General features: G+C 35.1%; 1 protein-coding gene and 1 pseudogene across 1 annotated transcript in view; both read right to left on the bottom strand.

The window, feature by feature from the left end:
- Positions 1-557: 557 nt before the first annotated feature.
- The window catches only part of LOC140820947 (probable protein phosphatase 2C 55), a 41,233-nt gene continuing 28,043 nt past the window's right edge, over positions 558-13,747 (bottom strand). Inside the window, exon 7 of the mRNA XM_073181332.1 lies at positions 558-609. The gene's annotated coding sequence lies outside the window, so the exon portion shown is untranslated. The remainder of the gene's footprint in view (positions 610-13,747) is intronic.
- LOC140820953 (arabinosyltransferase RRA3-like) lies at positions 653-13,556 on the bottom strand (annotated as a pseudogene).

The following is a 13,747-nucleotide window of genomic DNA, read 5'->3' as shown; positions in this document are numbered from 1 at the left end:
TTATGACATCTAGGGGGTGGCAGAAATTAAGCTAATAAATGGAGGGAAAATATTGCTTAGTTGATGTATTTTAAATCTTTAGAGCCTTACCTATCTTTTAAATAATGTAGTGAATTAACACAATAATTATGGAACCTAAATGAACTTATTTCTTACTTACCTCAAGTTACTTAAATAATTCTTTAAACCTCCTTTTAACTTAAATTAACTTACTAGTTAGCTAAAATAAATTCTGGGAATGTTTTCTTAATATTAAATTTTATCTCAAAACTCCAACTCCAGTCCGGCCTCACTTAATTAACTGATAAGATAACAGTTAAACTACTGCATAAAATAATTAACTTTAAAGAAAAGAATTTAAATCCTCATGCAATAATAATAAAAATCATTTTACTTTAAATACTAGAAATTATGCATAACTTATACGTAGTCTGTTTTACGGGTTCTACACATATATCCGAAACCTGTTTTCATATAGATTACAAACCCGTCTATTCTATTGAGTAATGCGAGTAGCTGGGCAGTTGTTAGCAATTCCTTTAGTTTCTGAAAGCTTCTTTTGTGCTCCTCATTCCAGGTGCATGCTATCTACAATTCTTATATCAATTCCTGAACAATGATTGTACCAAAATTTGAGCGCTTCAGTAATCCATACGTATAATTGCATGTATCAATTATTGAATTTTAAACTATATCTGATGGCGATAAGATATCAGTGCATAGAATCGATGTCAAATATAAAAAACATTACACTGAAAAGCTAAAAAGCAGCTTTTAGCATCATAATAAAAACATGATATATGAAACAAAACTAAGATGTTTAAGCCATATTTGCAAACGAACCCTTCCAAAAACATGTAATCTGTTGAGAATCCCGTATACAGTAAAAAGAACCAAGAAAAAAGACCAACATAAACATGAAATCTATCACCAGCTTCAATGTCATTCCGTCCCATCAGAAAAGGATCGAGAGCATCCTTCTTGCCATTTACATAAAACTCGACGAACCCTTCCAAAAACATGTAATCTGTTGAGAATCCCGTATACAATAAAAAGAACCAAGAAAAAAGACCAGCTTAAACATGAAATCTATCACCAGCTTCACTGTCATTCCGACCCATCAGGAAAAGGATCGAGAGCATCCTTCTTGCCATTTACATAAAACTCGACAACAGCTTTCATTCTTGGAAGCTTATCCGGGTGGTAGTTTACATGAACAATAACTGGTATGAGTTTCTTCAAATTCGCATCTTTTCTGACGGTCTTGAAAAGGACTTTACTGTTCATAAAGAGGTAATGGTCCATTGTTCTCTTAGCAGCATGAAGCCCAACATAACCAGGATGCAACGGGAAGAAGAGTTCTTCGTTGAAAACCGCTTGGTCCCAAGCATTTTCTCGAGTAAGCCGATTAGCAATTCGATCCAAGAGCTCGATCGAAGGAACTGTAGGCCTGATATAGAAGAAACCTGAATTATACACCCATATTCGCATTGTGTGAGCCATACCTAGCCCAACCCATTGAAGGTTCATCAAATACATCGTTGTACCCATAAGCTGTCATGTTACTATGACCATCAGACATCGACTCCACATAAGAGTCTCTGTATAAATGGTCGAACGGATTCTGCAAGTAAACTATATCGACATCTGAAAGCAGTACACCATAACCAAGCTGCAGAAACTCCCTCAATATTTGGAATTTCAGTCCTGAGACAGCATGGTTACCACCTGTTTTTCCCACAGAATCAATAGCCTCATTAGGGTCCCTTTGGTACACAGGGACGTCATTCGACTTGCAAAACTCTAGGATTCCATCATCTAATGCAAGTACCAGATAATCTGGGATGCCCACTTTTTTAATGCTAGTAAACCACACCTCTAGCATCCACTTTACATTTGAGTTGGCAATTGCAACAATAAGCTCTTTATTCACAGCAACCTTTGCCAAAATCTTTGCAAGTCTTGGATTCACATTTTCATCAGGAACGACAGTTGGATTTGTCCTCAAGCCTTTAACAGTACCGAAAGGTCCAGCTTTGTGTGGTTCACCCAATACCATAATCTGTTCTTGCGCACGACCCTTTGCCTGCTCAGCCAGGTGTAGCTTTTCATTCAACTCTCTAACTGTCCTTTTCAACTCAACATTCTTGTCCGACAGCTTCATGATATCAGCTTTCAGAAGATTTATTTTTTCCGTTGATTCACATGAAGAATCAACCTATGGAATAATATAACATTACATCAGACATCATCACATTTATATTTTCCATCATATCCACATAAGGACCTCTCCATGGTTACATTCAAAGTTAAATTTCCTAGATACTACATATCCGCGCAAGGAAGGACCTCTACATGGTTACATTCAAAGTTAAATTTCCTAGAGACTACATATCCGCGCAAGGAAGGACCTCTACATGGTTACATTCAAAGTTAAATTTCCAAGAGACTACATATCCAAACAAGGAAGGACCTCTACATGGTTACATTCAAAGTTAAATTTCCTAGAGACTACTTATACATCAAGCACGTGTCTGCCCTTTTCGCTCTACACTTTTATCAAAGATGAATTCTGTAACGTCCCGAATATTTTAAGGTCCACGTAAACCACATGCGCGCAAGTTATTAAATTCATGGTATTTTAATTAATTGTTTTAATTGCATGAATTAATTATGTTGTGCATATTTGCATGTTTAAAATATATTTTTCTACATGATTGCATTAAAAGGTATTTTTAAATGTTATTCAAGTTGCGATCGAGGAACGGAGACCGAGAGCTGAAAATTAGAAAATGTTTTTAATAATAAATAATTGTTTTTAATTATTTAAGTTATGGGGGATGTTTTTTTTCCAATTTTTTTTTAAAAAAAAGGGTTTTGAGGTGATTTTATACGCTGGGACGTAAATTTTATCGGTGTTGGTTTTTCAACAAAAAATACGAACGTCTTGACAATCCGGCTAATAAATTCACAAACTTATTTAAGCAAAATTATTTTTAAATCTTTTAAATTTTTTTGATAAAGCATTAATGGGCCTAATTAATCTCTTAATGGGCCTAAGCCTAATTAGTGATTAATTAAACTATAAAATACTCAAAACCCTCCCATTAATTCATTAACTCACGCCCACCTCTTTTCCTCAATTAAAACTCTTCCTTGGCACTCCATATACACGACATCACACACAAATTATTTTGGAGAAAATTTCGAAGGAAGTTTCAAAGGTTGTCAAGACTAGGCCCTCCGCGTCAACGTTCTTCGTCGTCAACGTTTATTCGTGCGTTTAAAACGCAAAGGCACGCCATACTTCTTTCTTTCTCATATTTCACACCATAGTAATTATTTAAAATTATTTTGCATGAAAAACAAGGAACACCTTGTCAGATTTTCGTTTTTCTAGTGTATGTGATTTTTGAAGCATGATTTTCTATTCAAAACATGTATATTGGGTTGTTAAGAGGCTGCCATGATTAGAATTGATAAAGGATGGTTTTACACAACTGATAAGGCCCTATAAATACACCACACACGCTGTAAGAATAATAAAGAAAACCAATCTGGAAACCGTTAGTTTTGGTTGGCTTGTTCAAGGTTCATGGGTTGTTTGTGTTGCATGGGACTTAGGGGCTCGACCAGGTCTTGAGGAGGGTTCGGTTGGGACGTGGTTAGGTCCTAGGAAGGGTCCTAGAAGGGCCAGGGCTCGCGCTAAGGGGGCTGGGGAAGAGTCCTCACGAGAAAGGGCACTTCCCACGCATGCTTGAGGGTGGCCGAGAGATTTATGAGGGTGGCTCGAGAGAGGGCTGGGCTAGGGCGTCTGGATGATGGCTTAAGATGGTACAGGGAGAGTTAGGAAGGGCTAGGTTCAGGGGAGTGGCTTGGTCCAGCAAGGGCCGAGCAAAACGTGGGAACGCAGGGGGAGGGGTGATCGCGCATGCTGTCTTCTGTTTCAGTTGCTTCATGCGCGGGTTCCAGGGCATGGGATGGTCTGGGTAGGGTCTAGACGTGGTCCAGGGATGGTTAGGGTGTGCTGGGCTCGGTGATGGCTCGGATGGAAAAGCCCAGGCTAGCTGGGAGTCTCGAGAGAAACAACAGCTTGTGCGCAGGTTTTGGGGGCAAAGTTCAGTGGGTTTTCGAGCGGGTTGGGGCTTGTTCTTTGGGCTGGGCTTGGTCAGTAGGGTCCCTAGGTGAGTTGTCTAGGTTTTGGTTCAAGGTGGCTCGGACGTGGCTCGAGTAAATCGGGAGATGGCTCGGTGGGTTCACTTAGGTGTCATATTTCGAAATTAAAGAACAAAAAATGAATCCAAGGGTCCACAGGGTGGCTCATGATTTGGAAGGTAGAATAAATCATAAAAAAGTTATGTTTAAAATTTGGGATCAAAATATTGAGTTTTGGATTTATTCGGAATTTTTTCGCCGCACGAAACGCTAACTAACGAGTTAATTGAAACGCCTAGTTTGATCCCTTATAAAATTATGAAAAATTAGGTTTAAGCTTAAATAATTATTATAAGTCTAAGTTTTTAATTTGGGAATTTTCTATTAAATTTTGGTTTAATTCGGGATTAAAACGCAGTAATACGTCTTATTTAAAGATTAATTTTAAAAGTTCTCGATTTAAGCTAAATAAAAATATGAGAAAATTCATGTAGGCTTAAATAATTATTTGGGACATGTTAGAGTCAATGGAATTAAGAAAAAGTTGAAACATAAAATGTCGAGTCCAGGGGTAAAACGGTCTTTTTACACCTAGAAATTAGTAAAGGTCATGGCAGTGCCCTAAATGCTTTTTTTTATGAAATTACGATTATTTTTAAATGTTTATGAATTATTCATGATTAAAATATGATTTTTAAATGTCTAAATGATTTTTATGATTTAAGAAGATATTTAAAATACGTGTTGCATGCTTGGTTTCAAAAATGAAAATGTAAATATCATTCATGATTTTTCTAAGTGATGTGAATGAAAAAAATGTTGAAGGATGTGAAGTGATTATGACTAATTCGTTAATATTGGCGACGTCGTGAGGGTTATGGTCCCAGTGAGAGCCCGACGATCGTGTTTCCATCATTGCGAATATGTGGTAACGGATATGTGGTACGGTTTTGTGGTAACGGAAGAATAGGAATATCGTGAGGGGAAAAGGCCCAGAGGGAGCCCATTTATGGGAAAAGGCCCCAGAGGGAGCCCCGACGATCGTATTTCTATTCATCATGATAGGCAGGGCCCAGTTGACCGGTGAGAGTGTGGATGATGTCTCCCGCCGCCCAGTACTGTGGTTATACGTAGATGGATCCATCGACCTTCATGATCATGATCAAGAAAGTCACAATTAACGATCTGAATTCAACAAAGAAAAAGGAAAAGGAAAAGGAAAAGGAAAAAAAAATGTTTATGATCATGTTAAAATGCTTTTATGTCATGATAAGGAAAAAGATTAAGGTTATCTATGCATATTATGAAATGTTATTTTTACCTAAAAGTATTTTCCCTGTTGCATGTGGTTTTATATATATTATTTGCTATAAAGATGATGGTGTGTTGAGTCTTTAGACTCAGTATGTGTGATGGATGCAGGTGAGTTTGATGGAGGTCTTGATGGATGATCCTACTGGACTGTCGGTGCACACAACCCGAGGACCAGCACTTCTACTTTTTCCGCATTATGATTTATGACCTATGATTTATGTTAAAGATTTTTAAGATTATTTATTTATGCTTTTGAGAGATTTTTGAGAGGTTTAGTATGAGCTTTACTTTTCAAATTATTGCTTTTTAAGTTTGGTAAAACAGTAGACGATTTTATTTTATGACTATTGCACTTGATTTTTAAAATGCTAGTGGTTGAGGTTTTATTTTAAAAGGGTAAAAATATTTTATTAGGATGGCCGGAAAAAGAAAATTTCTAGTACTTTTAAACCAATAAAAAGGGTAGGACGTTTCAGTTGGTATCAGAGCAATGGTTCCTGTAAAGGGTTGTGCCACCATCAGCGCCGGGAAGATCAGTCGTCAAGCCTCAAACTTGTAAGTTTACATGCTTTATATGATTTTATGATGCTACCTGCACATAAGTACATGAATATTACGTTTACGCCACATGTTTAATAGCTTTATGATAATATATGATTTATATGCTTTAGAATTTTTATACGTGATACGATATGAAATGAGAAATTATTTGAGTTCAACGCATGTTGGTTTGGTGGTGGAATTGGACGATGTTTTTTTTTTTGGGTTTTAGCATTGACGTTCTATTTTTGGGTTATAAGTTAATCGTAAATATTACGAATGCTTTGGGATACATATTTTCTTTTAAGAAAATATTTATGATTCATGGTTATTAGTTGAATTAATTTTTGGGAATTAGACATAAGGAATAATTATTCGAGAATTGCCACGACTTTGGGAATAAGAAAATGTATAAATTGGGATTTTTAGTTTGAATAAAAGTAAAATTGGATATAGGAATTGATTTTTGGGTAAATAAGTTTAAATTTATTGAAATTATGTTATGGGAAACCTGTAGAAGGAAATTAAGAATGCCAAGAACTTATGGGTTAACTGTAGGAATTTTGAAATTAATGACCAATTAAGATAATTTTTGAGGAAATTAAGAATTATTTTGCAAATATTAAAGAAATTGAGGACTAATTTAGCAATAAACGATAATTTGATGGTTTAAAAGATAAGAATTTTGAGGATTTAGACTTTTAAGAATATTTGGAACCTTGGATATCTTTGGTTATAATGTTATAAGGAATGTTAATAAAGGGTTTTTAAAGATGAATCGATACTAGGTTTGAAAAATCTGAGCGTTAGCAGATGCGTTTGGGATTTTAAGATTGAAATTGGATAGGTTGATGAACATTTTGGGTATAAAATAAAGAAAATAATATATGATAATTATGGTCATCCATATTTTTATATTGGAAATTTTAAGAAAAGTTGAAATTCGAGGTTATAATAATATTGCAATAAGTAATTATGGGTCTTTTTAAGTTGCCATTTGCAAATAAGAATTTAGAAGGAAAATTAATTGGGATCAAGAAGACGTAAGGACATTCTAGAAATTAAGTTTATCAGAGTAAGCGCAGCGGAAGCGTGGATTTTTGGGATACTAGAACTAAGTCTAAACTTTGGGGTCATTGAGGATAAGCGAATTTCGAGGACGAAATTCAATTTAAGGGGGGAAGATTGTAACGTCTCGAATATTTTAAGGTCCACGTAAACCACATGCGCGCAAGTTATTAAATTCATGGTATTTTAATTAATTGTTTTAATTGCATGAATTAATTATGTTGTGCATATTTGCATGTTTAAAATATATTTTTCTACATGATTGCATTAAAAGGTATTTTTAAAGGTTATTCAACTTGCGATCGAGGAACGGAGACCGAGGGCTGAAAATTAGAAAATGTTTTTAATAATAAATAATTGTTTTTAATTATTTAAATTAAGGGGGATGTTTTTTTCCAATTTTTTTTTAAAAAAAAGGGTTTTGAGGTGATTTTATACGCTGGGACGTAAATTTTATCGGTGTTGGTTTTTCAACAAAAAATACGAACGTCTTGACAACCCGGCTAATAAATTCACAAACTTATTTAAGCAAAATTATTTTTAAATCTTTTAAATTTTTTTGATAAAGCATTAATGGGCCTAATTAATCTCTTAATGGGCCTAAGCCTAATTAGTGATTAATTAAACTATAAAATACTCAAAACCCTCCCATTAATTCATTAACTCACGCCCACCTCTTTTCCTCAATTAAAACTCTTCCTTGGCACTCCATATACACGACATCACACACAAATTACTTTGGAGAAAATTTCGAAGGAAGTTTCAAAGGTTGTCAAGACTAGGCCCTCCGCGTCTACGTTCTTCGTCGTCAACGTTTATTCGTGCGTTTAAAACGCAAAGGCACGCCATACTTCTTTCTTTTCTCATATTTCACACCATAGTAATTATTTAAAATTATTTTGCATGAAAAACAAGGAACACCTTGTCAGATTTTCGTTTTTCTAGTGTATGTGACTTTTGAAGCATGATTTTCTATTCAAAACATGTATATTGGGTTGTTAAGGGGCTGCCATGATTAGAATTGATAAAGGATGGTTTTACACAACTGATAAGGCCCTATAAATACACCACACACGCTGTAAGAATAATAAAGAAAACCAATCTGGAAACCGTTAGTTTTGGTTGGCTTGTTCAAGGTTCATGGGTTGTTTGTGTTGCATGGGACTTAGGGGCTCGACCAGGTCTTGAGGAGGGTTCGGTTGGGACGTGGTTAGGTCCTAGGAAGGGTCCTAGAAGGGCCAGGGCTCGCGCTAAGGGGGCTGGGGAAGAGTCCTCACGAGAAAGGGCACTTCCCACGCATGCTTGAGGGTGGCCGAGAGATTTATGAGGGTGGCTCGAGAGAGGGCTGGGCTAGGGCGTCTGGATGATGGCTTAAGATGGTCCAGGGAGAGTTAGGAAGGGCTAGGTTCAGGCAGGGGCGGAGCCAGTATTTAAAATTACCTGGGGCTGGCTCCGTCCCATAGTGTATTTAATAAAATAAATAATTAACTAAAAAATTAAAATAAAAAATATGTAAACATTAACTTCATGAAAACATAGAACAATAGTATTTAATATTTAATACTTTCAAAAAAATATGGAGCTAAAACACTACTGAATATAAATCCGAAAACCTCATTTACATATTTCTGAATTTTTCCAAAATTCCTACAAAATTCCATAAATTCGTATTTATATTTTCTATAGCATCTAAACATCCAAATAATAACTAATCAACACTAAAAATCAACAATACTCAATATAAAATCTGGAAATTCGAAATAATGCTCAAATAAATTCTAAAAATTATCAATATCATCAATCGGCTCAAAATAGTAACTACAATAAAAAAATTAATATATAACAATTATCAGAATTTAAAAAAAAAAACCAAAATACCCAAATTTTGAAATACTAAAATCTGAAATTACCTTTAAAATTCGAAATCTAACAAAGAACAACAAGAACGAGCGGTAGAAAGTCTAACATTAAGATTTTCTCATATTTTCGGTGAAAACGGCGACCAATGGGCGACGGTTGATTTCAAGACGACAAAGAAACTTCGAAAATTTGGTATTAAAAAAAGCTTATTCCGTGGGTTTTTCGAATCTACAATCGATTTTTAAAATTGGCGACCGATTATGAAGTCACGACAATTTGAAGTAATCAAAATTATGATGATTTGAGGGAGAAGAATAGAGAAGTTAAAGAAAAAAAAAATACAGATTGGGGCTAATCAACAAATTTTTTAAAATAAAACATATTTATTTTTTTAAAAAAAAAAATTAGGGGGGGCTGGAGCCCAACCCAGCCCCCTTAGTGCCTCCGCCCCTGGGTTCAGGGGAGTGGCTTGGTCCAGCAAAGGCCGAGAAAAACGTGGGAACGCAGGGGGAGGGGTGATCGCGCATGCTGTCTTCTGTTTCAGTTGCTTCATGCGCGGGTTCCAGGGCATGGGATGGTCTGGGTAGGGTCTAGACGTGGTCCAGGGATGGTTAGGGTGTGCTGGGCTCGGTGATGGCTCGGATGGAAAAGCCCAGGCTAGCTGGGAGTCTCGAGAGAAACAACATCTTGTGCGCAGGTTTTGGGGGCAAAGTTCAGTGGGTTTTCGAGCGGGCCGGGGCTTGTTCTTTGGGCTGGGCTTGGTCAGTAGGGTCCCTAGGTTAGTTGGCTAGGTTTTGGTTCAAGGTGGCTCGGACGTGGCTCGAGTAAATCGGGAGATGGCTCGGTGGGTTCACTTAGGTGTCATATTTCGAAATTAAAGAACTAAAAATGAATCCAAGGGTCCACGGGGGTGGCTCATGACTTGGAAGGGTAGAATATATCATAAAAAGGTTATGTTTAAAATTTGGAATCAAAATATTGAGTTTTGGATTTATTCGGAATTTTTTCGCCGCACGAAACGCTAACTAACGAGTTAATTGAAACGCCTAGTTTGAACCCTTATAAAATTATGAAAAATTAGGTTTAAGCTTAAATAATTATTATAAGTCTATGTTTTTAAATTGGGAATTTTCTATTAAATTTTGGTTTAATTAGGGATTAAAACGCAGTAATACTTCTTATTTAAAGATTAATTTAAAAGTTCTCGATTTAAGCTAAATAAAAATATGAGAAAATTCATGTAGGCTTAAATAATTATTTGGGACATGTTAGAGTCAATGGAATTAAGAAAAAAGTTGAAAACATAAAATGTCGAGTCCAGGGGTAAAACGGTCCTTTTACACCTAGAAATTAGTAAAGGTCGTGGCAGTGCCCAAAATACTGTTTTTATGAAATTTCGATTATTTTTAAATGTTTATGAATTATTCATGATTAAAATATGATTTTTAAATGTCTAAATGATTTTTATGATTTAAGAAGACATTTAAAATACATGTTGCATGCTTTGTTTCAAAAATGAAAATGTAAATATTATTCATGATTTTTCTAAGTGATGTGAATGAAAAAAATGTTGAAGGATGTGAAGTGATTGTGACTAATTCGTTAATGTTGGCGACGTCGTGAGGGTTATGGTCCCAGTGGGAGCCCGACGATCGTGTTTCCATCATTGCGAATATGTGGTAACGGATATGTGGTAACGGTTTTGTGGTAACGGAAGAATGGGAATATCGTGAGGGGAAAAGGCCCCAGAGGGAGCCCCGACGATCGTATTTCTATTCGAATCATGATAGGCAGGGCTCAGTTGACCGGTGAGTGTGTGGCTGGTTGTCACCCGCCGCCCAGTACTGTGGTTATACGTAGATGGATCCATCGACCTTCATGATCATGATCAAGAAAGTCACAATTAACGATCTGAATTGAACAAAGGAAAAGGAAAAGGAAAATGTTTATGATCATGTTAAAATGCTTTTATGTCATGATAAGGAAAAAGATTAAGGTTATCTATGCATATCATGAAATGTTATTTTTACCTAAAAGTATTTTCACTGTTGCATGTGGTTTTATATATATTATTTGCTATAAAGATGACGGTGTGTTGAGTCTTTAGACTCACTAGGTGTGATGGATGCAGGTGAGTTTGATGGAGGTCTTGATGGATGATCCTACTAGACTGTCGGTGCACACAACCCGAGGACCAGCGCTTCTACTTTTTCCGCATTATGATTTATGACCTATGATTTATGTTAAAGATTTTTAAGATTATTTATTTATGCTTTTGAGATTTTTGAGAGGTTTAGTATGGGCTTTACTTTTCAAATTATTGCTTTTTAAGTTTGGTAAAACAGTAGACAATTTTATTTTATGACTATTGCACTTGATTTTTAAAATACTAGTAGGACGTTTCAGTCACTTATTATGCAGTTCATAACTAGAGAAAAAAAAAAAATCTAAAGTCCGTGTCATTCCCACCATCTAAGTGGGGTGTATTCAAATTAGATTTTTGATTACTTTTGAAGACTTTTTCAAATGATAAACTTTAATGGATTTGATAGATTTTTATTGATTTTTACAGAATCTTACAGATTTATGTGGATTCATGTAGAATTTTTTGCAAGATTTTTATAGACTTTGGTCAAAAAAAATTATAAAACTTTATAAATGTTATACTTAATTATAACATATTATTTTTTATTAATTTTTTAGAACCAATAATTAATTGACATACATAACATATTCAATTTGAAATAGTTTTTCAACATTTATATTAATAAATAAATTTACTTATTTAAAAGTTAAATCATTTAACACTTACATGTATATATATATATATATATATATATATATATATATATATATATATATATATATATATATATATATAAGTTTGTATGCATGTTTGTAAATTTTTAAAATACATCAATTAAGTAATCAGTAACCTTGTTTTTGAATTGATAATATATACGTGAAAAGAATATTATTTAACATTGTGTAGATATAATATTACATAAAAATATCATAGCTTACATTGTATTGAAAATGCTAAAAAAAATTTAAAATTTCATGGTTGTTGCGAGCTTATTCAATTATTAAGAATTAAGCGACATTTTTTTTTGATCATCTTTTATTATTATTGAATATTACATTAATTTGTATAAGTCATAAATAAAAAATCACAAAATCAATTATAGATTTCAAAATTTCCTATGATATTAAAATAAAAAATTATTAAATAAACAATCAGCCAAAAAATGAAAAATTTAAAAAGAAAAGATGAAAATATATATAGAGAAAGTGATAAAGATAAATGAGAGGAGAGAAGGTAAGAAGAGAGGCGATTGGAAGCGATTTAGAGAGAAATAAATACCACTATTTGAATACCTCTAGACTTTTACAAAGTTTTTAAAAATCGATGTAGAATACCACTTGACTTCTTAAAACTCTATGAAAGTCTATTTTGAATATCACTAGACTTCTATAGAATATGAGTCATGATTGAATACGTCTAGACGTTTAAAATCTACAAAAATAATTAAAAATCAATAAATCTCTTACATTGAAATTTGAATACACTCCTAAAAGTCTTGCTTGCAACAACCATTCTGAATTCAAAAAAGGAAGTAATTTTTGCACTAACTAAATCCTTGAAACACACCACCACTTCCAAGATGAATTAACAATACGTTACGAAATCAATAGGGGTAGTAGCACAACTCAAAACAACTCAAAATGGGGAAAAAAGGAATTTTATTTATATTCCTTCTGAAAAATATTAATTTTGCCCCGAATCACTGAATCGGACGCTACCAAAATCCTAGGTTCCCCCTTGATAACGACTGACGAGAATCATGGAGGAACCAACAAATTAAATGAAAAAAATTTAAGAAACAACAAAGAACGACGAAGGAATTGCAAACCTCAAGATTAGACTGGGAGAGCGGACGAATTTAGTAGGCGGCTCGGAGGAGGAAAACCCATGGGGGAACAAGAATGCGAAGATGCATCCCGCTAAAACCCCGATCCCAATTGCCGCAGCGAATCGAGATCCACGGCCCGACAATGGGCCGCTCCTCTCCTTCCGACCACCCGTTATTTCCTTGAAACTAAATCCCTACACAACCCCGAGAAAGAAAATTCAAACACCACCCAACCTTAACAATATTTCAAAAAACCCATGATGTTTCAATTTTGATCAAGGGGAGCGGCAAAGCTGTGGGTTTCGATGCGTGGGAGGAGTCAAGCGAGGTTTAATTGCATGTTTCGAGAGCAGGGACTGTGGTTATTTCTATAAAAGCTGGCTGTAGTTTTCGTACAGGAATAGGGACTTCGCCATCATCTGTTACTTAATTCAGTTGACAACTAAGCAAATGCACACACAATTTATAATCATTTTATCTAAAATATAATTTATAAATTGAGACCCAAGGAAGACAGGCCCATCAAGGTCTCCCATTATGGAAGACATGCTCATCAAAAGTCCCATTATCCCTGGCTCATCCCTAGACCAAGTGGAAAACAAGCTCATCAAGAGCCCATGTATTCTCTTATAAATATCAGGTTTGAGTATTCAATTAATTTATTCACTATATTGTTTTCAGCAGTACCCATAGCTGCTCCCCCATATATCCTCAGTCACTGACTTGAGCGTCGGAGGAGCTTCTTAATGGTCTTTTTCGTGATTTTAGGCTCGGGACAATTTCAAAACCCTGCGTCTGTATTAGTGACACTTGCTGGGAGCGGATCCCAAATTTCCTGTGAGTATCACTTGGCGCCGTCTGTGGGAAACTTTGAGTTGAGACGTAGAGATGGTAGG

Source organism: Primulina eburnea, unplaced genomic scaffold (assembly GCF_022965805.1).
Source record: "Primulina eburnea isolate SZY01 unplaced genomic scaffold, ASM2296580v1 ctg328_ERROPOS900000+, whole genome shotgun sequence".
NCBI classification, from domain to species: Eukaryota; Viridiplantae; Streptophyta; class Magnoliopsida; order Lamiales; family Gesneriaceae; genus Primulina; species Primulina eburnea.
Note: the sequence above shows the minus strand (reverse complement) of the source record. Positions and strands in the feature narration are given on the sequence as shown.